This window comes from Mesoplodon densirostris, chromosome 8, assembly GCF_025265405.1.
Source record: "Mesoplodon densirostris isolate mMesDen1 chromosome 8, mMesDen1 primary haplotype, whole genome shotgun sequence".
NCBI lineage: Eukaryota > Metazoa > Chordata > Mammalia > Artiodactyla > Ziphiidae > Mesoplodon > Mesoplodon densirostris.
The window spans coordinates 95,964,796-95,992,707 of NC_082668.1; the positions used below are offsets into that span (position 1 = coordinate 95,964,796).

Genomic DNA, 27,912 nt, shown 5'->3' on the forward strand with positions numbered 1-27,912 from the left:
GGCAGGAGCCAGAGCTAAGAATCTTATTCAGACTCATAGCAAGGATGGGTCACATAAGATCTCTTTTACCCTCTCTGTGTTTAAGGTTTCTCTCCCCAACACTTTATAGTAAAATTATCCAGTGCTCATGGATAATTGACCATGGCATAGGGTGTCCAATGCTGGACACCTAGTCTTGACCACCATTTAACCTATAAGGGTGATTGTTTTAACCACAGTTTCAACTCTACCTTGGGTCCTTCAGGGCCAAGATGACTCTTCAAGTCTGAGAACATCCACATGATGAGAATTATGTATTTAGAACATATGGATGAGAAAACATGTAAATGCAAAAAGGTCCTCTTAACTCCATGAAATGTTTAATGAATTTGTATCTGAGTTATTGTGTCCATAAATTATAGAGGAAAAGTAATACAAGATGTGTGCATATATGGTAATTCTTCAGTCTACAACCACTGTTAGGTATTCATAGGAATAGAGCAGTGGTTGGCAACTGTTCCTAACATTGGAATCACTTGAGGAGCTTTAGGTAACTACTGATGCCCTAGTCCCATTCTGACTGATTAAATCATAATCAGTGGGAGGAGAGATTGTGCAGGGGATCTGACTTCTAACTGTTGGTCTGGGTTAAGAACCACTGCATCAAAGTCCCTTAATAAATCCAAGGCCTCCAAAGGTCTGAGGGGTCTTGTAAACCACTGCTTTAGCGCTTTCAGAACAAGACTGTTGGTTAGCTTTTGTTTTGTTTCAGTTTGTTATGTTTTCCATCCACTTTCCTCATAGGCTTAATACACTGGGCCTGCATACCTTACCCAGAACCCTCCTATCCTCCCCTCAACAAAGAAAGGTTTGGAGACCAAGTTCAGTCCCACATTTCATCTACATCCTCTTTCAAATGCCTTATGGAGCTGCAATGTAGAGAAGCTAATGGAAATATAAGATATAAAATGAATATGCCATTGAAACTCAAACCAAAGGACTGCCCACTGTCTGAAGCTTAAAAGAAAATTGCTTTTATTGGTGCATCAATTAGTAACACTCATTTAACTCCAATTCATAAAAGCATCTCCTTACATTTATGACTGATCATAAACATCACTTATCTTCCAAAAACTGCTTGGAAAGCTAAGCTCTCAAAAATTCTGATTAGTCTTTAATCATTTGAAATGTACTGTTCTGCTTTTCTCCATACAAGGAAGCATATAACTAACTGTTCTGAACTGATGGAAGACTTGAGAATATACTGCACAAAAACAAAGACAGAGCATGTGGTAAGTAGATAGCTAACGCTTTGGGCATCCTAATTTGATACTTGCTGAGAAAAAGTGCAAAATTATCATGGTTGCTCCTAATATGTATTCACAGAATGTCATTGCTCAACAGCAAACAAGAATCTTGTCTCTGAATTCTTTCACAAAGAAACGTGTAGAGCTTTAAATAGTATAAAATATTACCAAAAAGTATGTATGTTTTGGAAGCGTCACTCTTACGGACCTGAAGTGGTGTGGTAGGTGGTGAAGCAGTTTATAAATATGTACAGGTCACCTCTATTTGGTAAATGCTTAATGGGCACACTTTCAATTAAGTCTTCCAAGCTGAATTAGTGGTTAATAGACACCATAAAAGAATTTAATATGAGGTTTAGAAGGAGCCATTGTTATTACCAAGTTACTTTGTTATTGGTCATTGTTATTACCAAGTCACTGTCCTTTAGGTGCATTTCTAAAGTAAACTTGGTTTGCTGATCTTATTTCTTTGTTCTGCCTTTCTTAGTTGGCACTTTTCTTTGGTCCTGTCTTATTGTTGTCATCATGACTATTATTACTTATCTTTCTTATGAGAAATACAAATATATCTCAAGGCATAAGACACAGGAAAATGGAAGAACCACAGCACAGGTGAAACCAAAGTTGATGAGGTGGTATGAAAGAAAATGGTGAAATCTTAAACTTCTTTAATACATAGCACAGATATCTACTAAGGATATATTGTAAATGTGCAGATAAATTGTATGTAGAGTTAAAATTCAACTCCATTTCTATAAGATTTATTGTGTATAATTAAAGTGTCTGAGCCAAAGACCAGTATATGAAGAGATAGCCATAGGAAGAGTCAGCTGGCCAGAAGCACCTTTCTTCCTGTCACAGTGGAGCCATCTAAGAACTTTGGGGAATCAGGGAGGTGAGGCTACAGGTGGAACCAAGAAGGCCATGAAGTCTGTAAACATGGACAAGGGATTGTCAACATGGAGTTGTGATCCAAAGCCAAACAGTCAGGAACCAGGGAATATAGGGAAAGCCAAGGTCAGAAGAGTGATGCATGAAAAGCCAGATCTGAATCAGGGGTACAGATTAACAGAGACACACCAGAGATTTGGTCTCATTTATTTGTTAAAACCTAACAAGGATCATAGAAAAAGAAATCAGATTTGTGGTTACAAGAGGCAGGGCTTGGGGGAAGGGGGAATTGGATTAAGGTAGTCAAAAGGCACAAACTTCAAGTTATCAGACAAATAAGCACTAGGGATATAATGTACAACATCATATAATGAAAACTGTGTGTGTCATATTTGAAAGTTGTTAAGAGAGGAAATCTTAAGACTTCTCATCACAAGGGAAAATTTTTTTTCTACTTCTTTAGTTTTGTATCTATACAAGATGATGGATGTTCACTAAACTTATTGTGGTAATCATTTTATGATGTATTTCAGTCAAATCATTATGCTGTACATGTTAAACTTATACTGTGCTGTATGTCAATTAAATCTGGATAAAACTGAAAGGAAAATTAAATTAAAGCTCTGGGTTTAAAAAAAAACCCAACAAGGACCACCTCCAACAGAAAGCCTATTTTACTCTTCCCACTGTGACCAACTGAGACAACCTGAAAAGTTGGCCCCCAAATGTAACTAACTGGTAAACAGCTGTACCAATCAGATTCTGACTTTCCCACATTTATGGCAAATACAGTAATTTCTAGTATCAAAATGGATAAGTTATATTTTAATACATATGTTATTTAGGTTTTACTATTAATATGTGGAAGTTACTGTTTTTGTTTGACAGAAGTTTAATGTTAAAAAGTAATCTTAGACTTCTCCTCGGACAATTGGTGAAAAAAGTGGCCTATACCATTCAGAGTCACATTGTTGTTACTGAAATAGAAGCCCAGAGAGAGCCATGTGGCTGAGAGGGTCTTAGTGCTCTGGTGGGGTGTCAGGTCTGTGCCTCTGAGGTGGGACAGCCAAGTTCAGGATATTGGTCCACGAAAGATCTCCTGGCCCCATGTAATATCAAATGGCGAAAGCTCTCCAAAAGATAACCAACTCAATGCTAAGACCCAGCTCCACTCAATGACCAGCAAACTACAATGCTGGACACCCTATGCCAAACAACTAGCAAGACAGGACCACAACCCCACCCATTAGCAGAGAGGCTGCCTAAAATCATAATAAGTTCACAGATGCCCCAAAACATACTACTAGAAATAATCCTGCCCATCAGAAACACAAGATCCAGCCTCATCCACCAGAACACAAGCACCAGTCCCCTCCACCAGGAAGCCTACACAACCCACTGAACCAACCAGGGCCATTGCAGGCAGACACCAAAAACAACAGGAACTATGAACCTGCAGTCTGCGAAAAGGAGACTCCAAACACAGTAAGTTAAGCAAAATGAGAAGACAGAGAAACACACAGCAGATGAAGGAGCAAGGTAAAAACCCACCAGACCAAACAAATGAGGAGGAAATAGGAAGTCTACCTGAAAAAGAATTCAGAGTAATGACAGTAAAGATGATTCAAAACCTTGAAAATAGAATGGAGAAAATACAAGGACGTTTAACAGGGACCTAGAAGAACTAAAGAGCAAACAGTGATGAACAACACGATAAATGAAATTAAAAATTCTCTAGAAGGAATCAAGAGCAGAAAAACTGAGGCAGAAGAACAGATAAGTGACCTGGAAGATGAAAGAGTGGAAATAACTACCACAGACCTCTGGGACAACATTAAATGCACCACTATTCGAATTATAGGGGTCCCAGAAACAAAGAGAAAATGAAAGGGACTGAGAAAACATCTAAAAAGATTATAGTTGAAAACTTCCCTAATATGGGAAAGGAAATAGTCTATCAAGTCCCGGAAGCACAAAGAGTCTCATACAGGATAAACCCAAGGAGAAACATGCCAAGACACATATTAATCAAACTATCAAAAGTTAAATACAGGGCCTCCCTGGTGGCGCAGTGGTTGAGAGTCCGCCTGCCGATGCAGGGGATACGGGTTCGTGCCCCGATCTGGGAGGATCCCGTATGCCGCGGAGCGGCTGGGCCCGTGAGCCATGGCCGCTGAGCCTGCGCATCCGGAGCCTGTGCTCCGCAATGGGAGAGGCCACAACAGTGAGAGGCCCGCCTACCGCAAAAAGAAAAAAAAAAGAAAAAAAAAAAAAAAAAAAAACTACCAAGCTCTTCCCCATCCTAAATCCCTCAGGGATTCTAAAAAAAAAAAAAAAAAAAAAGTTAAATACAAAGACAAAATATTAAAAGCAACAAGGGAGGGTTTCCCTGGTGGCGCAGTGGTTGAGAGTCTGTCTGCCGACGCAGGGGACACAGGTTCGTGCCCTGGTCTGGGAAGATCCCACATGCCACGGAGTGGCTAGGCCCGTGAGCCATGGCCACTGAGGCTGTGCGTCCAGAGCCTGTGCTCTGCAACGGGAGAAGTCACAACAGTGAGAGGCCCGCGCACAGCAGAAAAAAAAAAAAAGCAACAAGGGAAAAACAACAAATAACATACAATGGAATCCCCATAAGGTTAACAGCTGATTTTTCAGAAGAAACTCTGCAAGCCAGTAAGGAGTGGCAGGACATATTGAAAGTGATAAAAGGGAAAAACCTATTACCAAGATTACTCTACCAAGCAAGAATCTCATTCAGATTTGACAGAGAAATTAAAGCCTTTACAGAGAAGCAAAAGTTAAGAGAATTCAGCACCGCCAACCAGCATTACAACAAATGCTAAAGGAACCTCTCTAGGCAGGAAACTCAAGAGGAGGAAAAGATGTACAATAACAAACCCAAAACAATTAGGAAAATGGTAATAGGAACATACATATTGATAATTACCTTAAATGTAAATGGATTAAATGTTCCAACCAAAAGACATAGACTGGCTGAATGGATACAAAAACAAGACCCGTATATATGCTGTCTACAAGAGACCCACTTCACACCTAGAGACACATACAGACTGAAAGTAAAGGGATGGAAAACAATATTCCATGCAAATGGAAATCAAAAGAAGCTGGAGTAGCAATTCTCATATCAGACAAAATAGACTTTAAAATAAAGACTATTAAAAGGACAAGGGGGCCTCCCTGGTGGCGCAAGTGGTTGAGAGTCCGCCTGCCAATGCAGGGGATACGGGTTGGTGCCCCGGTCTGGGAGGATCCCATATGCCGCGGAGCGGCTGGGCCTGTGAGCCATGGCCGCTGAGCCTGCGCGTCCGGAGCCTGCGCGTCCGGAGCCTGTGCTCCGCAACGGGGGAGGCCACAACAGTGAGAGGCCCGCATACCGCAAAAAAAAAAAAAAAAAAAAAGGACAAGGAAGGACACTACATAATGATCAAGGGATCAATCCAAGAAGAGGATATAACAATTGTAAATATTCATGCACCCAACACAGGAGCACCTCATACATAAGGCAAATGCTAACAGCCATAAAAGGGAAAATTGACAGTAACACAATCAGAGTAGGGGACTTTAACAGCCCACTTTCACAAATGGACAGTCATGCAAAATGAAAATAAATAAGGAAACACAAGCTTTAAATGACACACTAAACAAGATGGCCTTAATTGATATGTATAGGACATTCTATCCAAAAAAAACAGAAAACACTTTCTTCTCAGGTGCTCATGGAACATTCTCCAGGAGAGATCATATCTTGGGTCACAAATCAAGCCTTGGTAAATTTAAGAAAATTGAAATCGTATCAAGCACTTTTTCTGGCCACAACGCTATGAGACTAGATATCAATTACAGGAAAAACACTAAAAAATACAAACACATGGAGCCTAAACAATATGTTACGAAATAACCAAGAGAGCACTTAAGAAATCTAAGAGGAAATCAAAAAAATACCTAGAAACAAATGACAATGAAAACACGATGACTCAAAACTTATGGGATGCAGCAAAAGCAGTTCTAAGAGGGAAGTTTATAGTAATATAATCCTACATTAAGAAACAAGAAAAATCTCAAACAAACAAACCTTACACCTAAAGCAATTAGAGAAAGAAGAACAAAAATACCCAAAGTTAGCAGAAGGAAAGAAATCATAAACAGCAGATCAGAAATAAATGAAAAAGAAATGAAGGAAACAATAGCAAAGATCAATAAAAGTAAAAGCTGTGAAGAGAAACAAAATAGAAAAACCATTAGCCAGACTCATCAAGAAAAAAAGGGAGAAGACTCAAAAAAATAGAATTAGAAATGAAAAAGGAGAAGTAACAACTGACACTGCAGAAATACAAAAGATCACGAGAGATTACTACAAGCAACTATATGCCAATAAAATAAACAACCTGGAAGAAATGGACAAATTCTTAGAAAAGCACAACCTTCTGAGACTGAACCAGGAAGAAACAGAAAATATAAACAGACCAATCAGAAAATACAAATAGACCAAACAAGACCAGATGGCTTCACAGGTGAATTCTACCAAACATTTAGAGAAGAGCTAACACCTATCCTGCTCAAACTCTTCCAAAATATAGCAGAAGGAGGAACAACCCAAACTCATTCTATGAGGGGACCATCACCCTGATACCAAAACCAGACAAAGATGTCACAAAGAAAGCAAACTACAGGCCAATATCACTGATGAACATAGATGCAAAAATGCTCAACAAAATACTATCAAACAGAATCCAACAGCACATTAAAAGGATCATACACCATGACCAAGTAGGGTTTATCCCAGGAATGCAAGAATTCTTCAGTATATGCAAATCTATCAATGGGATACACCATATTAACAAATTGAAGGAGAAAACCCATATGATCATCTCAATAGATGCAGAGAAAGCTTTCGACAAAATTCAACACCCATTTATGATAAAAACCCTCCAGAAAGTAGGCATAGAGGGAACTTACCCCAACATAATACAGGCCATATATGACAAACCCACAGCCAACATCGTTTTCAATGGTGAAAAACTGAAACCAATTCCTCTAAGATAATGAACAAGACAAGGTTGTCAACTCTCACCACTATTATGCAACATAGTTTTGTAAGTTTTACCTACAGCAATCAAAGAAGAAAAAGAAATAAAAGGAATCCAAATTGGAAAAGAAGAAGTAATAAAACATTCATTGCTTACAGATGACATGATACTATACATAGAGAATCCTAAAGATGCTACCAGAAAACTACTAGAGCTAATCAATGAATTTGGTAAAGTAGCAGGATACAAAGTTAATGCACAGAAGTCTCTTGCATTCCTATAGACTAATGATGAAAAATCTGAAAGAGAAATTAAGGAAACACTCCCATTTACCACTGCGAGAAAAAGAATAAAATACCTAGGAATAAACCTACCTAGGGAGACAAAAGACCTGTATGCAGAAAACTGTAAGACACTGATGAAAGAAATTAAAGATGATCCAAAGAGATGGAGAGATATACTATGTTCTTGGATTGGAAGAATCAACATTGTGAAAATGGCTCTACTACCCAAAGCAATCTACAAATTCAATTCAATACCTATCAAACTACCAATGGCATTTTTCACAGAAGTAGAACAAAAAATTTCACAGTTTGTATGGAAACCCAAAAGACCCTGAAGAGCCAAAGCAATCTTGAGAAGAAATAACAGAGGTGGAGAAATCACGCTCCCTGACATCAAACTATACTACAGAGCTACAGTAACCAAGACAGTATGGTACTGGCACAAAAAAAGAAATATAGGTCAATGGAACCGGAGAGAAAGGCCAGAGCTAAACCCACGCACATATGGTCACCTTATCTTTGATAAAGGAGGCAAGAATATACAATGGAGAAAAGACAGCCTCTTCAATAAGTAGTGCTGGCAAAACCGGACAGCTCCATGTAAAAGAATGATCCGTAACACCATACACAAACATAAACTCAAAATGGATTAAAGACCTAAATGTAAGGCCAGACACTGTAAAACTCGTCGAGGAAAAAACAGCCAGAACACTCTATAAGTTAAATCACAGCAAGATCCTTTTTGACCCACCTCCTAGAGAAATGGAAATAAAAACAAAAATAAACAAATGGGACCTAATGAAACTTCAAAGCTTTTGCACAGCAAAGGAAACCATAAACAAGACAAAAAGACAACCCTCAGAATGAGAGGAAATACATGCAAATGAAGAAACTGACAAAGGATTAATCTCCAAAATTTACAAGCAGCTCATGCAGCTCAAGATCAAAAAACAAACAACCCAATCCAAAAATGGGGAGAAGACGTAAACAGACATTTCTCCAAAGAAGATATACAGATTGCCAACAAACACATGAACGGATGCTCAACAACACTAATCATTAGAGAAACGCAAATCAAAACTACAATGAGGTATCACCTCACAGCAGTCAGAATGCCCATCATCAAAAAATCTACAAACAATAAATGCTGGAGAGGGTGTGGAGAGAAGGGAACCCTCTTGCACTGCTGGTGGGAATGTAAATTATTACAGCCGCTGTGGAGAACAGTATGGAGGTTCTTTAAAAAATTAAAAATAGAACTACCATACGACCCAGCAATACCACTACTGGGCATATACCCTGAGAAAACCATAATTCAAAAACAGTCCTGTACCACAGTGTTCATTGCAGCTCTATTTACAATAGCCAGGACATGGAAGCAACCTAAATGTACATCGACAGATGAATAGATAAAGAAGATGGCACGCCGCCCGCCGCCGCCCACCGCCGCCGCCGCCGCCGGGCCTGTGTGCGAGCGCGGGTCACTGTCCGCCCCGCCTTCCGGGGGGCCTGTGCACCCCGCCACTGCCGGGGTCCCGAGACCCGGGGACGGCTTTCCCGGGCAAGCGCACGGAGCGCCACGGGCTGCTGCAACGTCATGCCGGCCTCTGCCGCCGCAGGCCCGCCCCACACTGCGTGCCCCTCCCTCCCCTCTGCCTGAGTGAGCCAGAGCCCCTGCATCAGCGGCTTCTTTAAACCCATCCTGTCTGAGCAAAGAACGGACGCCCTCCGGCGACCTATGCGCAGAGGCGGGGCCAGGTCCAAGGCTGAGACCCGGGAGCTGTGAGAGCAGAGACAGGGAAATCTCTCTGTGCAGCCTCGGAGGCAGCGGATTAAAGCTCCACAGTCCATTTGATGTGCCCTACGTCTGTGGAGTGCATGAATGGACAGAGAATCATCCCAAATTGAGGAAGTGGACTTTGAGGACAAGATTTAAGACTTCCCCCCCTTTTCCTCTTTTTACAACGAATTATTCCAAATTAAGGAGGTCGACTTAGAGAGCAAGATTTCAGACTTCTCGCCCTTTTCCTCTTTTTACAACGAATTATCCCAAATTGGGGAGGTGGACTTAGAGAGAAAGATTTTTGATTTTTCCCCCTGCTCTCTTTTTGTGAATATGTATGTGTAATCTTCTGTGTAAGATTCTCTCTGTATAGCTTTGCTTCCACCATATGTCCCAGGGTTCTATCGGTCCGTTTTTTTTTTCAATAATTACTTTCTAATTTTAATAACGCTACTATATTTCATACTTTATTCTATTTTACTTTACCTGCTCTTTCTTTTTTTCCTACCTTCCCTTCCTCCCTCCCTCCCTCCGCTCCTCCCTTCCTTCTTTCTCTTTCCTCCCTCCCTGCCTCCCTTCTTCTTTCCACTTTCTTTTTCTTTCCTTCCTCCCTCCCTCCCTCCTGTCTTTCTTTCTTTCTTTCCTTCCTCCCTCCCTCCCTCCCTTCTTCCATTCACTCTTCCTTTTGCTTTCATTCCTCCCTCCCTCCCTCCTTTCTTTCCTTCTTTCTTTCCATCCTTGCTCCCTCCATCCCTCCTTTCTTTCTTTCTTCCATCCTTCCTTCCTTTCTTCCCTTCTTCCTTTCTTTCCCTCTCTCTTTCTTTCTTCTACTAATTCTTTCTTTCTACTTTTTCTCCCTGTTATTCTGAGACGGGTGGATGAAAGGCTCTTGGTGCTGCAGCCAGGAGACAGTGCTGTGCCTCTGAAGTGGGAGAGCCAACTTCAGGACACGGGTCCACAAGAGACCTCCCAGCTCCACATAATATCAAGCAGCGAAAATCTCCCGGAGATCTCCATCCCAACACCAGCACCCAGCTTCAGTCAACGACCAGCAAGCTACAGTGCTGGTCACCCTATGCCAAGCAACTAGCAAGGCAGGAACACAACCCCACCCATTAGCAGAGAGGCTGCCTAAAAACATAATAAGGCCATAGGCACCCCAAAACACACCACCAGACGTGGACCTGTCCACCAGAAAGACAAGATCGAGCCTCAACCACCAGAACATAGGCATTAGTCCCCCCCACCAGGAAGCCTACACAACCTACTGAAACAACCTTAGCCACTGGGGACAGACACCAAAAACAACGGGAACTACGAATCTGCAGCCTGCAAAAAGGAGACCCCAAACACAGTAACATAAGCAAAATGAGAAGACAGAAAAACACACAGCAGGTGAAGGAGCAAGATAAAAACCTACCAGACCTAACAAATGAAGAGGTAATACGCAGTCTACCTGAAAAAGAATTCAGAATAATGATAGTAAAGCTGATCCAAGATTCTATTTCCAAGATCCATAATCTTGGAAATAGAATAGACAAAATGCAAGAAACAGTTAACAAGGACCTAGAAGAACTAAAGATGAATCAAGCATCAATTAAAAACACAATAAATGAAATGAAAAATACTCTAGATGGGATCAATAGCAGAATAACTGAGGCAGAAGAACGGATAAGTGAGGTGGAAGATAAAATAGTGGAAATAACTGATGCAGAGCAAAATAAAGAAAAAAGAATGAAAAGAACAGAGGACAGTCTCAGAGACCTCTGGGACAACATTAAACGCACCAACATTCGAATTATAGGGGTTCCAGAAGAAGAAGAGAAAAAGAAAGGGACTGAGAAAATATTTGAAGAGATTATAGTTGAAAACTTCCCCAATATGGGAAAGGAAATAGTTAATCAAGTCCAGGAGGCACAGAGAGTCCCATACAGAATAAATCCAAGGAGAAATACACCAAGACACATATTAATCAAACTGTCAAAAATTAAACACAAAGAAATCATATTAAAAGCAGCAAGGGAAAAACAACAAATAACACACAAGGGAATCCCCATCAGGTTAACAGCTGATCTCTCAGCAGAAACTCTACAAGCCAGAAGGGAGTGGCAGGACATAATTAAAGTGATGAAGGAGAGAAACCTGCAACCAAAATTACTCTACCCAGCAAGGATCTCATTCAGATTTGATGGAGAAATTAAAACCTTTACAGACAAGCAAAAGCTGAGAGAGTTCAGCACCACCAAACCAGCTTTACAACAAATGCTAAAGGAACTTCTCTAGGCAAGAAACACAACAGAAGGAAAAGACCTACAATAACGAACCCAAAGCAATTAAGGAAATGGGAATAGGAACATACATATCAATAAATACCTTAAATGTAAATGGACTAAATGCTCCCACCAAAAGACACAGAGTGGCTGAATGGATACAAAAACAAGACCCATATATATGCTGTCTACAAGAGACCCACTTCAGACCTAGAGACACATACAGATTGAAAGTAAGGGGATGGAAAAAGATATTCCATGCAAATGGAAATCAAAAGAAAGCTGGAGTAGCAATTCTTATATCAGACAAAATAGACTTTAAAATAAACACTATTAGAAGAGACAAAGAAGGACACTACATAATGATAAAGGGATCAATCCAAGAAGAAGATATAACAATTGTAAATATTTATGCACCCAACATAGGAGCACCTCAATACATAAGGCAAATACTAACAGCCATAAAAGGGGAAATTGACAGTAACACAATCATAGTAGGGGACTTTAACACCCCACTTTCACCAATGGACAGATCATCCAAAATGAAAATAAATAAGGAAACACAAGCTTTAAATGATACATTAAACAAGATGGACTTAGTTGATATTTATAGGACATTCCATCCAAGAACAACAGAATACACATTTTTCTCAAGTGCTCATGGAACATTCTCCAGGATAGATCATATCTTGGGTCACAAATCAAGCCTTGGTAAATTTAAGAAAATTGAAATCGTATCAAGTATCTTTTCCGACCACAATGCTATGAGACTAGGCATCAATTACAGGAAAAGATCTGTAAAAAATGCAAACACATGGAGGCTAAACAATACACTACTCAATAACGAAGTGATCACTGAAGAAATCAAAGAGGAAATTAAAAAATACCTAGAAACAAATGACAATGGAGACACGACGACCCAAAACCTATGGGACGCAGCAAAAGCAGTTCTAAGGAGGAAGTTTATAGCAATACAATCCCACCTTAAGAAACAGGAAACATTTCGACTAAACAACCTGACCCTGCACCTAAAGCAATTAGAGAAAGAAGAACAAAAAACCCCCAAAGCTAGCAGAAGGAAAGAAATCATAAAGATCAGATCAGAAATAAATGAAAAAGAAATGAAGGAAACGATAGCAAAGATCAACCAAACGAAAAGCTGGTTCTTTGAGGAGATAAACAAAATTGACAAACCATTAGCCAGACTCATCAAGAAAAGAAGGGAGAAGACTCAAATCAATAGAATTAGAAATGAAAAAGGAGAAGTAACAACTGACACTGCAGAAATACAAAAGATCATGAGAGATTACTATAAGCAACTCTATGCCAATAAAATGGACAACCTGGAAGAAATGGACAAATTCTTAGAAATGCACAACCTGCCAAAACTGACTCAGGAAGAAATAGAAAATATGAATATACTAATCACAAGCACTGAAATTGAAACTGTGATGAAAAATCTTCCATCAAACAAAAGCCCAGGACCAGATGGCTTCACAGGTGAATTCTATCAAACATTTAGAGAAGAGCTAACACCCATCCTTCTCAAACTCTTCCAAACAATTTCAGAGGAAGGAACACTCCCAAACTCATTCTATGAGGCCACCATCACCTTGATACCAAAACCAGGCAAGGATGTCACAAAGAAAGAAAACTACAGGCCAATATCACTGATGAACATAGATGCAAAAATCCTCAACAAAATACTAGCAAACAGAATCCAACAGCACATTAAAAGGATCATACACCATGATCAAGTGGGGTTTATTCCAGGAATGCAAGGATTCTTCAATATACACAAATCAATCAATGTGATACACCATATTAACAAGTTGAAGGAGAAAAACCATATGATCATCTCAATAGATGCAGAGAAAGCTTTTGACAAAATTCAACACCCATTTATGATAAAAACCCAGCAGAAAGTAGGCATAGAGGGAACTTTCCTCTACATAATAAAGGCCATATATGACAAACCCACAGCCAGCATCGTCCTCAATGGTGAAAAACTGAAACCATTTCCACTAAGATCAGGAACAAGACAAGGTTGCCCACTCTCACCACTCTTATTCAACATAGTTTTGGAAGTTTTAGCCACAGCAATCAGAGAAGAAAAGGAAATAAAAGGAATCCAAATTGGAAAAGAAGAAGTAAAGCTGTCACTGTTTGCAGATGACATGATACTATACATAGAGAATCCTAAAGATGCTACCGAAAAACTACTAGAGCTAATCAATGAATTTGGTAAAGTAGCAGGATACAAAATTAATGTACAGAAATCTCTGGCATTCCTGTACACTAATGATGAAAAATCTGAAAATGATATCAAGAAAACACTCCCATTTACCATTGCAACAAAAAGAATAAAATATCTAGGAATAAACCTACCTAAGGAGACAAAAGACCTGTATGCAGAAAATTATAAGACACTGATGAAAGAAATTAAAGATGATACAAATAGATGGAGAGATATACCATGCTCCTGGATTGGAAGAATCAATACTGTGAAAATGACTCTACTACCCAAAGCAATCTACAGATTCAATGCAATCCCTATCAAACTACCACTGGCATTTTTCACAGAACTAGAACAGAAAATTTCAAAATTTGTCTGGAAAAACAAAAGACCCCGAATAGCCAAAGCAATCTTGAGAACGAAAAACGGAGCTGGAGGAATCAGGCTCCCTGACTTCAGACTATACTACAAAGCTACAGTAATTAAGACAGTGTGGTACTGGCATAAAAACAGAAAGATAGATCAGTGGATCAGGATAGAAAGCCCAGAGATAAACCCACACACATATGGCCAACTTATCTTTGATAAAGGAGGCAGGAATGTACAGTGGAGAAAGGACAGCCTCTTCAATAAGTGGTGCTGGGAAAACTGGACAGGGACATGTAAAAGTTTGAGATTAGATCATTCCCTAACACCATACACAAAAATAAGCTCAAAATGGATTAAAGACTTAAATGTAAGGCCAGAAACTATCAAACTCTTAGAGGAAAACATAGGTAGAACACTCTATGACATAAATCACAGCAAGATCCTTTTGGACCCACCTCCTAGAGAAATGGAAATAAAAACAAAGATAAACAAATGGGACCTAATGAAACTTCAAAGCTTTTGCACAGCAAAGGAAACCATAAACAAGACCAAAAGACAACCCTCAGAATGGGAGAAAATATTTGCAAATGAAGCAACTGACAAAGGATTAATCTCCAAAATTTATAAACAGCTCATGCAGCTCAATAGCAAAAAAACAAACAACCCAATCCAAAAATGGGCAGAAGACTTAAATAGGCATTTCTCCAAAGAAGATATACAGACTGCCAACAAACACATGAAAGAATGCTCAACATCATTAATCATTAGAGAAATGCAAATCAAAACTACAATGAGATATCATCTCACACCAGTCAGAATGGCCATCATCAAGAAATCTAGAAACAATAAATGCTGGAGAGGGTGTGGAGAAAAGGGAACACTCTTGCACTGCTGGTGGGAATGTGAATTGGTACAGCCACTATGGAGAACAGTATGGAGGTTCCTTAAAAAACTACAAATAGAACTACCATATGACCCAGCAATCCCACTACTAGGCATATACCCTGAGAAAACCATAATTCAAAAAGAGACATGTACCAAAATGTTCATTGCAGCTCTATTCACAATAGCCCGGAGCTGGAAACAACCTAAGTGTCCATCATCGGATGAATGGATAAAGAAGATGTGGCACATATATACAATGGAATATTACTCAGCCATAAAAAGAAACGAAACTGAGCTATTTGTAATGAGGTGGATAGACCTAGAGTCTGTCATACAGAGTGAAGTAAGTCAGAAAGAGAAAGACAAATACCGTATGCTAACACATATATACGGAATTAAAAAAAAATGTCATGAAGAACCTAGGGGTAAAACGGGAATAAAGACACAGACCTACTTGAGAATGGACTTGAGGATATGGGGAGGGGGAAGGGTAAGCTGTGACAAAGCGAAAGAGAGGCATGGACATATATACACTACCAAACGTAAGGTAGACAGATAGTGGGAAGCAGCCGCAGAGCACAGGGAGATCAGCTCGGTGCTTTGTGACCGCATGGAGGGGTGGGATGGGGAGGGTGGGAGGGAGGGAGATGCATGAGGGAAGGGATGTGGGAACAGATGTATATGTATGACTGATTCACTTTGTTATAAAGCAGAAACTAATAAAAAAAAAGACTGGGGAAAAAAAAAGATGGCACATATATACAATGGAATATTACTTAGCCATAAAAAGAAACGAAATTGAGTTATTTGTAGTGAGATGGATGGACCTAGCGTCTGTCATACAGTGTGAAGTAAGTCAGAAAGAGAAAAAAAAATACCGTATGCTAACACATATATATGGAATCTAAAAAAAAAATTTTTTTTCTGAAGAATGTAGGGGCAGGACAGGAATAAAGATGCAGACATAGAGAATGGACTTGAGGACATGGGGATGGGGAAGGGTAAGCTGGGACAAAGTGAGAGAGTGTCATGGACTTTACATATAGTTCCAAATGTAAAACAGATAGCTAGTGGGAAGCAGCCGCATAGCACAGGGAGATCAGCTCAGTGCTTTGTACCCACCTAGAGGGGTGGGATAGGGAGGGTGGGAGGGAGACGCAAGAGGGAGGAGATATGGGGATGTGTGTATATGTATAGCTGATTCACTTTGTTATAAAGCAGAAACGGACACACAATTGTTAAGCAATTATACTCCAATAAAGAAGTTAAAAAAAAAAAAAGTAGGGCTTCCCTGATGGCGCAGTGGTTGAGAGTCCACCTGCCGATGCAGGGGACACGGGTTCGTGCCCCGGTCCAGGAAGATCCCACATGCCGCGGAGTGGCTGGGCCCGTGAGCCATGGCTGCTGAGCCTGTGCGTCTGGAGCCTGTGCTCCACAATGGGAAAGGCCACAGCAGTGAGAGACCCGCGTACCGTAAAAAAACAAAAACAAAAACAAAAAAACCCATTTTGAATCATTCTTTCTTGCGAGAATATGATGATAAAAGTACATGATTACCTAATATTAAAATATATCTTAGGGACTCCGTGCTGGTGCGGTGGTTAGGAGTCCACCTGCCGATGCAGGGGACATGGGTTTGAGACCTGGTCCGGGAGGATCCCACATGCCGCGGGCCAACTGGGCCCATTCACCACAACTACTGAGCCTGCACTCTGTTGCCCATGGGCCACAACTACTGAGCCCACATGCCACAACTACTGAAGCCCATGCACCTAGAGCCCATGCCCCAGAACAAGAGAAGCCACCGCAATGAGAAGCCCATGCAACACAACGAAGAGTAGCCCCCACTTGCCACAACTAGAGAAAGCTCGTGTGCAGCAACGCAGACCCAGCATAGCCAAAAACGAATAAATTTATTTAAAAAAAAAAATATATATATATATATATATATCTTAAAGCTACAATAACTAAAACAATGTGATACTGGTTCAAAAAACAGAAAAACTGATGAGAGTATAATGCCAAATATATATGTGTATATATACATATGTATATATGTGTGAATAAATGTATTTAATCATAAGAGTATCATTTCAAATCAGTCAGAAAATAATAAATTATTCAATTAGTTACATATTTGAGAAAAGTAAGATTCTTTCCTCACATTATACATCAAAATTAATTTCAAGCAGAATTTGAAGATAAATATACTCATCTCTTGATGAATTACAAAAGTGGAACAGATCACGCAAACCCTGCCAAGACACATTTCTTATTTTAACATGAAATACTAGGAGAAAAATGTCTGAATATTAATTATAACAGTCAATAATATGAGAATGCATATATTCCAGATATTATCAAGTAAATCCTAAATTTGCACTCAGAAAAGTCAATGGCCTTATGTTCAAATGTTGGCCTTCTTTTCCACCAAATCTTGAACCAAAGCAGCCAATAAAAATAAGATTAATTCCATTTCTTTCATGTGTTCATTTCAGCTAAGATTCTTATAAGAAGTACAAATGGTCAAAAGTTTTCAGTAGAAGAATGAATAATGACATGATGAACTATAAGCTAAATCATCATTTACTTTACTTGGAAATTATGTTAAAACATTTTTTATAATTTAAAAAGTTAAATGTCAAAAATAAAATAATAAAAGAATGGAAGGAATATAACTGGAAATTTGTCTGATCTCACTAGAGGGAAGTCTTTCAATCCATAATACCAAAAGGAGGAAACATAAACACTAATAGATTTGACTAATAAAAATTTTAAATTTCAGTACCTAAAAAATAATACAAAGAATTAAAAGTAAAATAAAATTGGAAAAATATTTTTAAATACATCTGGCTAACAAAATGCTAAATCCTAAACATACAGAATTCTTACTAATTAATGAGGAAAAATGAGCAATGGGTAAGAATCAGAAATTAACAAAATAAAAAATTGATGGGAAAAAATTGTCTCATATTTCACATAAATATTTGAAAACTGTCAAATTACCACAACAGTTATAGTTTTTCTATAAAATTGGCAAAGATTTAAAATTTGAGGTGTCAAGATACCTAGATTTATTGAAAGTTTTTATGAAAAGTTTTTGTATAAAATTCTACTTTTATACATTGCTGGAGAGAATACAAGTTAGTGCAATATATATGGAGGACAATGTGGCAGTAAGTAACAAAAACCTTTAAAATATTCATACTTTTCAATACAATAAATTTATTTCTAGGAATTCATAAGAAAAAATTGAAAAATACCTAAATATTCAATAGGAAATTGATTATGTTATGGTATATTCACACTATCACTAAAAAAGTTTATAGGTTATTATTATACATGTTATAAATAATTTTATTCTGACATGAGAAAGTGACACAAGGAAAAGAAGTTTAAAAAACAGTATTAATTAGCATAGTTACATCAAAGTGATGGGATTACCATTCAGGACAGCACTACAGCTTCAGAAGTGCCCTCCAAAAAGATAGAAGTCTTGGGGCCTCCCTGGTGGCGCAAGTGGTTGAGAGTCCGCCTGCCGATGCAGGGGATACGGGTTCGTGCCCCGGTCTGGGAGGATCCCATATGCTGCGGAGCGGCTGGGCCCGTGAGCCATGGCCGCTGAGCCTGCGCGTCCAGAGCCTGCGCGTCCGGAGCCTGTGCTCCGCAACGGGGGAGGCCACAACAGTGAGAGGCCCGCATACCGCAAAAAAAAAAAAAAAAAGATAGAAGTCTTTATACTATTGAACTGTCAGTAAAACAGATAGTCAAGATATACCAAATGACAACTGTCAAGATGGTGGTGAGTCAATCTTCATAAGTAATATAAATATGTGAAAAACAGACAGCATAGCACTCTATACTTTTAGCAGGATATAGCAGCCATCTAAATGGCCCTAGTTTTTAAAGCCATTATCATCCTGGCTACAAAACTCTTTACCATAAAAATTAAGTCCAGGGCTTCCCTGGTGTCGCAGTGGTTGAGAGTCCACCTGCCGATGCAGGGGACATGGGTTCGTGCCCCGGTCCGAGAAGATCCCACATGCCGTGGAGCGGCTGGGCCTGTGAGCCATGGCCGTTGGGCCTGCGCGTCCGGAGCCTGTGCTCCACAACAGGAGAAGCCACAACAATGAGAGGCCCGTGTACCCCCCCCCAAAAAAAAATTAAGTCCAACTGAATTGCTACATGGAATGCTAAAGGAATTTGATATTTTCTGAAAATCACAGAGATCTAAGAACAAAGACTGTCAAGATGCTATAGTTGGACAATGTTCTAATATGTGAAGTTGATGGATCTTTCAACTCTCTCAGCCTCTGACCCTTTCCACATTTAACTGGTAAATATCACAGCAACTTAATTTGGCACAGCGTATACAGTATCATGGTGGAAAACATCTGATTTTCCAAAAGGATGAATACTGGAAACCAAAAACTAGTAGCCTCATATTGGTTTCTAAAACAAAATTCTCAACAAACTATTAAACCAGTAGATGTAAGTTTGGAAGAAAATGATAAAAACAAATCTTCCAACCACAAGATTACATTCAGCCACTGAAAACCCAGGTTAGAAAAAGCCACATCATCCACTGCAAAGAGGACTTGGAAGCAGCATGTCACTACTTCCCACTGATTTTCCAGGTGGATCCCTGGAGCTAGCTGGTTCCATGCACATTCCTTTCCCCACTGTCAGCCACTGTGTCCCTGAAGCCTTTCTTTCCTGTTCCTAGGCCAGGCTCTATTCCCCTGGTGCTCACCCTAGCTTGGCTGCAAATAAGCAGCTGTGCTGAGAGTACTCAGACTCCCTCCAGAAGGTATACGGCCATGTGCTCCACAAAACAATGGGGGCATGTATCTCCAGCCCTCATATTTGAGAGTAAGAGTGATGAATCAAACTGAAGGTGTCAACACGTGGTTTGTTTCCACCAGAGGACTGTTTTCATCAACAGGAATTATTCATAAATAGTCCAGAGAGACACAGGAGTGGACTCAGCACCCAGGGTGCCTTTTCCTGGATAAAGCACCAAGATACTTTCTAAGAAATGCTTGTAAGTAGGAGCTTTCTAGACATACACACTGGAGAACTGAGTCAGCCTGATTTTTGGCAGCTTTGTCTAAGTTATTCCATCTTGGATAGAGTTGGTTAGTGCCTCCTAGAACTGGTCTCCTGCTTGCTGCCTTGTTCCAGATATTTCCTAGGCCAGCTGGCAGAACTCTGCACTGGCTGTTTTATGAACTAGATCAAGCCCTTAACAGAGCCAGTCAAGGGCCTCCCTGGTGGCGCAAGTGGTTGAGAGTCCGCCTGCCGATGCAGGGGATACGGGTTCGTGCCCCGGTCTGGGAGGATCCCATATGCCGCGGAGCGGCTGGGCCCGTGGGCCATGGCCGCTGAGCCTGCGCGTCCGGAGCCTGCGCGTCCGGAGCCTGTGCTCCGCAACAGGGGAGGCCACAACAGTGAGAGGCCCGCATACCGCAAAAAAAAAAAAAAAAAAAAAAAAAAAAAAAACAGAGCCAGTCAATTATACCGTTCATCATATTTTGCAGGTCTGGGTTCTGCTGGGTTAGAAAGATTGGACGTATCAGCTAGCATTCACTCTCATAGAAGCAACAGGGTCAGGAACCATTTTATAAATCTCAATTTACTTCTGAGATGCTTCAGTTGAATGAGCAATCAATTTAACCAACTACAATTCTTCCCTGGTTTAGGATCTGCATAGGATGGAACAACAAAAGCAGAAACCACAGCAAATCCTGGGCTGCTCAAACCTAAAAGCCCTCCACATGCTCTCTTAGACAGAGTAATAATACACTTCCAATATCTATGGAAACTCCAACTTTAAAACTTATTAGTGAGTCCCTCTGTCTTTTAAGTAAGTCCCTCTGCCTTACATAAAAAGAAAGATTATCAATGGGCATCATTGCATATTATCTCCCGCACAATAACCCACCCACCAACATGCTCATATACAAGTACATCTGATACATCTGGCTACACACTACACCCAACAAGAAGATACTTCATATGACTGGTCAAGTTGACATTGAATATTTATGAAAACTGACTAAAAGCTAGGTCATAAAGCTAGTCAATTTGAAATCATTATGTGAAATAACTGGTATCACACAGAACATATTTCACCCTAATGTACTTTAGTTATTAAAAAATATGTAACTAAAGGAAAAAATACTTGAAAATTTAAAATACATTTCTAAACAAACTATCAACCAAAAAAATAAATGGAAATTATAAACTATTTAGAAAATATTTAGAAAAAATAAATATTTAGAAAAATACCAGGATTATATAAATATTATGTACCAAAATGGTAGGACACGGTTAAAGAGGTTCTTAAAGTTTAATCTTAAATGCTTACGTTAAAAAGAAAAGCTCAACTTAATGAAGTGATCATACAACCATAAGGAATTAGAAAAAAGAACAGCAAAATAAACTAAGATGAGAGAAATAATAAAAAAATAGAAGTTAATGAAAAAGAAAATAAACATATAATGAAGAGGATCAACAGAGGTCAGAAAAGTAATCAAATATACAAATCTCTGGAGAAAATAATCAAGGGGAAAAAAGAGAAAGGCATTTAAAAAATTTTTAATCAGGAATGAAAAGGGGCAAAGCTATAACTGCTACAGAGATTAAACAGATAAGATGTTATGAATGAGTTTGTGTCTATAAACATGAAAACTTAGATGAAATAAACAGATATATACAGCTTAACAAAAGAGTCCTATAAGCTTTAAAGAAAATGAATCAGTAGTTCAAAATAGTCCCATTACACACACATACATACACACACACACACACACACACACACACACAGGATCCAGACAGATTTCTAGGCAATTCTACCAAATGTTTGAGCATTGGGAAATTCTAATCTTATGCAAACTATTTCACACAATGGGGAAAAAAATCATTTGTGATATAACTTTGCCTTCAAAACCTGATGAGGATATTGTAAGCCAAGAAAAATATAGGCCAGTCTTACTAATGAATGAATACAGATTCAAAACCTCTAAAAAATAAACATTTTTATAAAACAAATCAGACGGTGGATAAAAAGATAATTTGTTATGACCAAGTTGGTGTTTCCTAAGAAACCCAGATTGATTTATCATGAGAAGATCAATTAAAGTAACTCACCATGTTAACATGTTAAGGTGAAAAAATATTGTATCTTAACAGAAGTAGGAAAAACTGGATAAAATTTTACATCCATCTGTGATGTAAAAAAAATAAAAGCAACAACCTCCTTGGCAAACTGGGAATAGAAGGCACTTAGCCCAATAAAGGGCATTTCAAAAAACCCACAGAAACCTCATATCTAACAATGAAACTCTGAGAGCATCTTCTATAAGATTAGGTTCAATATAAGGATGCCTGTCTTCATCAATCTTATTCTACATTGTTCTGGAGGACCTTGCATAGTAAATCAAGAAAAAGAAAAGCTAAAGGACTAGAAAAAAAGAAACAAAAACCTTCATTATTTTACAGATATGATCACTTACAAAGAAAGTCTCAAAAAACAAAGCTTAACACATAGGGGTTATTTAATAAATGTTTGTTGAGAAAAATAAGCAATAAAATAGTTGTGAGGATTAAGTGAGATCACCTATGTTGACTATTTGGCACATAGTAGGAACTTAGTTACTACTAATTTCCTTTCCCTTAAAGTTTACTTTTAGGTATTTATGTCACGAGGGAAAAGGATTTTTAAAAAGTAAAAATTTCAACCCAATGTTCATAGCAGCATTATTTACAATTGCCAAGATATGGAAGCAACCTAAGTATCCATCAACAGATAAATGGATAAAGAAGTGTGTGTGTGTGTGTGTGTGTGTGTGTGTGTGTGCATGTGCACATGCAATGGAATACTACTCGGCCATAAAATAGAAGAAAAATTTGCCATTTGCAACAACATGGATGAATTTGGAGGGTATTATGCTAAGTGAAATAAGTCAGGCAGAGAGAGACAAATAATGTATGATATCACTTATATGCAGAATCTAAAAAATACAACAAACTAGTGAATATAACAAAAAAGAAGCAGACACAGATATAGAGAATAAACTAGTGGTTACCAGTGGGGAGACAGAAGGGTAGGAGATTAAGAGGTACAAACTATTATGTATAAAATAAACTATAAGGATATATTATACAGCACAGGGAATATAGCCAAAATTCTATAATAACTATAAATGGAGTATAACCTTTAAAAATTACGAATCACTACATTGTCTACCTATAACTTATAATATTGTACATCAACTATACTTCAATAAAAATATTTAAATCTTCAATAAAGTATTAGCAAGCGAAAAATAAAAAGTAAAAATTTAAATTAGGAAGAAGGATGTTAATTAACTATACTTCAATTTTTAAAATGGTTAAAATGTTTAAAAAAAAGAAGGATGTTAGATTCAAAATCAATACACAAAAGTAAATTGCATTTCTAGAGACCCACAACAATTGGCTAAAATTGTGAAGTTTTTTAAAGATACAATTTAAAATAGCATTAAACACTTAAAAATACCTAGTTTAAAATAAGGAAGGTCGGGCTTCCCTGGTGGCGCAGTGGTTGAGAGTCCGCCTGCCGATGCAGGGGACACGGGTTCGTGCCCCGATCCCGGAAGATCCCACATGCCGCGGAGCGGCTGGGCCCGCGAGCCATGGCCGCGGAGCCTGTGTGTCCGGAGCCTGTGCTCCGCAACGGGAGAGGCCACAGCAGTGAGAGGCCCGCGTACAGCAAAAAAAAAAAAAAAAAAAAAAAAAAAAATAAGGAAGGTGTAAGTCTTCTAAAGAGAAAACTAAAAACCTTTATTGGAAGATATTAAAGAACAAATAAATAACTATTATTGGATGGAAAGACTGAACATCATAAAGCATATCATAATTCTCTCCAAATTGATCTACAATGTCAGTGCAATTCAAATAAAATTTCTATCAGACTGTGTATTATGTGCATGTGAAACTCAACAAGATGATTCCAAAATTTACATGAAATAAAGGGCCAAAAAAAGCCAAGACACTCCTGAAGAGCAAAATGTGGGGTGGGGCTGGGAGCTCCCCACTCCTAGATACAAAGATTTACTGTAAGCTATGGAAATTAAATCATTGTGATACTGGTACAGGCATAGACTAATAGATCAAAAGAAGAATAGAGAGTCCAGTAACAAACCCATGCTAATATGGAAAATGGAAAACTACTTATATATGGAAATGACACTATGTCAATTGTTTATCCAACAAGAAAAAAAAGTTGTATCCCTATTCTAACACAAAAATGAACTGCATTTGATTAAATACTTCATATGGAATACCAAATTATAAAATTTTCTAAAGATGATATAGAATGCTTTTTTTTTTTTTTGCTGATTTTATTTGGTTGTGCCAGGTCTTAGTTGCAGCAGGCAGGCTCCTTAGTTGCAGCTCTCAGGCTCCTTAGTTGCAGAAGGGTCTTACTTGTGGCAGGTGGTCTCCTTAGTTGCAGAACGCATGTGGGATCTAGTTCCCTGACCAGGGATCAAACCCACATCCCCCGCATTGGAAGGCAGATTCTTAACCACTGTGCCACCAGGGAAGTCCCTAGAATGCTTTTCTTTATAACCTTTTATTTCTTAAAATAAAAAAAGAAGCAAATAATGCAAAATTTAATGAGAAGATCGATAAATTAAACTGCATTAAAATTAAGAACTTGAGCTCATGATTAAACATGAAATGCAAGCAATAGAGAAGAAGATATATGACATATATATAACCAGTAAGGGGTGTTAGAAAGATATATGCATATGTTTTAAGAACTCCTACAAATCAGTAAGAAAAAGGTATACTCAGCAGAAAAAAATGGGCAACGGACATGGACAAGTATTTCATAGAAAAGGAAATACTAAAACACAACCATATGAAAAGATGATTGAGGGGGTATTCACAGGGTTCACTGAGGAGCATGTGTATGGCTTGCTGCCCGCTGTAATTGGCGTCTTCTTTTCCTGGCTGGGAGGCAAATGAGGGCCCTGAACCAGGTGGCTATAAGAGGAGTGGACTCAGAAGGGAGTGCCAGAGTTTGTGCCCTGGTGGCAGTGGTGGTACTGATCCAACACATATTCACCTCGAAGAGGAAGAGACAGTGGACGATCAGTATCATTGAGATGAATATTGGATAGCTAAGAAATGACAATCAAGAGTCCACTGTCTTTGTAAAAATGATGCCAAAATTGCAGAAACATTTGATTCACATCAAGAACTCTACAGAGGTAGAAGAAATTATCTGATCTTGTCAAAGCAGGAGGTGTCATACTTCAGCTACTAACAGACTTTGATATGACACTAAGTAAATACAAAGGAAAAAGATGCCCAACATGTCATAACATCACAGACAACTGTAAACTGGTTACAGGTAAATGTCCCCCCAAAAAAGATATTTAACTAAAGGGAAGATATTCTCTTGAAGTTGATCTAGTTCTTACCAGAGATGAAAAGTACATTTATATGGTAGAATAGTATACTAAGTCACATAATTTGCTTGTTGAACAAGCTTCATCAAATGCTAAATTTAAAGAATTTGTGGAAGAATTTGAAGACATGTTCAAGGAAGGATATGAGAATTTATTTGATAAGTTCCAACAGCATAATATCCCTGTGTTAATACTTTTGCACTGCATAGGTGATGTACTTATCTGTCAAGCTACTGTTATCATCCAAATGTCAAAGTGGTGTCCAACTAATGGATTTTTTATGAAAATGTGGCTTTTTTAAAGCACATAAAGGGGAATAAATATAATATTTAACAAAAACAGACTATTTCAATCCTCAGTAAGACAACAGCAACATAATTCTGTTTGGAGACTCTCAAAGAGACAATAATAGCAGATGGAGTAGCCAATGGTAAACACATTCAGAAAACTGAGTATCTAAATGAGAGAATGGGTGAACTTTTAGAAAAGTGCATGGGCTCTTATGATATTGTTTAGTACAATTTAGTACTCATTGGAGGTAGTCAACACTATCCTACAGAAGATTCTATAAACAAGGATCTTTTAGGAACACCTCTCTCCCATGGGAGAAATTGATACCAGAACTGCTCATCTGTTTATCTTGCTGAAAGACTGCTATTCATAATATATTCTTGCTCTTGAAGTTTTTCCTTTGTTACTTCTATGTTTTCAAATATGTTGACTGCATCAGCTGGAAACTCTTTTTTCTCTACCTCTCACAACACACTTCATTTTTTGAACAGGTTAAAAAAAAAAAACTTAAAGCCAAAATTAGAAAATTACTCCCTACTTTTCCAAAGTCAATTTTGTAGTTTAATATTATCATGCACTTTGTGAGGAGTCCTTTTATACTGGGAAAGTTTATGTAATTTTGAAAAGAAGTTTCTTGAAATGGAAATAATGTTCATGATTTCAAGTGTTGCTGTTTTTATAATACAGATAAATCATGCTGATGGTATCACCGTCTCCTGAAAAAAAAGGTGGGGGATGAATGATTGACCTATTTAATGACCAGGAAAATGCAAATTAAAACCACAATGAGATACAATTCTCAACACAGCAGATTGGCAAAAACTAAAAAGTCTGACAATATAAAATGTTAGCAAGAATGTGGAGCAACAGAAACCAACACATCGCTAGAAGGAGTGTAACTGGTCAGCCCAGTAGAGAGGGTAGTTTTCTTATAGAGGCTCAGCTGGCTTCACATATCACATAAATATACAATAATTCTGAAGAAACATAGAATTAAATAAAATCCACACTAGTTATATGTTTTACCTATTTTATATTATAAAAGATGTAACAGAAATTTCTACAAATGCAATTTTAAAAAATAAGTGGCTAATCAAAATTAACAACTTGTATGCATATTAGAAGATATTAAAGTAATTAGGTAATCAGTTTTAGATGATATATCTTCCACTCTCCACAGTGGGCCTCAGTATGTGATTTTGTTAAGTAATATTCAGAATAGAAAAATGATTTTAAAATCCTAAAATTATATAAGATATTCTGCTATGAAGTCTCTAAACTTATTATTATATCACATAGAAGTTTTTAAAAAACAACAGTTAGAGCAAGAAGACTGTAACCAAGCAAGACATAGCTTCTTCCTGCAAAACTACTCTATATCAACCTCATACTAAATCACTGGAGCAGGCAAATAGGGGTAAAGATATCCAAACAATTCACCAACATTGGACTCCAGAGCTTCCAAGCAGTCATAACACCCATCTCTATTTTAATGTGCAGGGTACCAAGAAAATATACCCAAAACACCAATGACAGAAGACTCTAATGCCTTTAATGGCTTTGCTCTTGTCAACTGGGAAGAATACCATCAGAGTTGCATGGTAGAGATTTTACATATACAGAACCTGAGGCAATAAGCAGTTAAGCAATGCACCCAAGGCCACAGGCAATAAGTGACTGAGCCTGGATACTAACAGACGACTGCTTAATTTTCTGAATCCACACTGTGTACTCAGATTTTATATGGCACGTGGTCTGAATCTTAATTAGAAAAACTTGAACCAACTTTGGTCCAGATCCACAGTAGCTAGCAAAAACAGCTGGAATAAAATTTTCTCTGTTGTTTTTTGTCTTATGCTCCTAAATTTAGTCCCAATAGAAGTCTTAAGGCCCTTAATAATTCATTCTGATTGATTCCATTGTAGGACATAGAGTGACATACTGAGGAACAGAACCTGCTTATTAATCTCCTTGACCTGTCATCTCTAACAATCCACCCAAGGTCGCCCTTAGCATTTGATATCATCTTTTCAGATTGGCCTCTTGCATAAAATAGGATCATGACAGCTTGTAAATTTCCTAGCCACAAATTCCTTAAATTCAACT

At 38.4% G+C, this 27,912-nt stretch overlaps 1 protein-coding gene and 1 pseudogene across 1 annotated transcript in view; one reads left to right on the forward strand and one right to left on the reverse strand.

Annotated features, from left to right (window-relative positions):
• Positions 1 to 27,912, reverse strand: part of PDE11A (phosphodiesterase 11A) — a 440,483-nt gene that overhangs the window by 387,067 nt on the left and 25,504 nt on the right. The gene's annotated exons all lie outside the window — the stretch shown is intronic.
• On the forward strand, positions 25,243 to 26,086 carry LOC132495221 (cytosolic 5'-nucleotidase 3A-like; annotated as a pseudogene).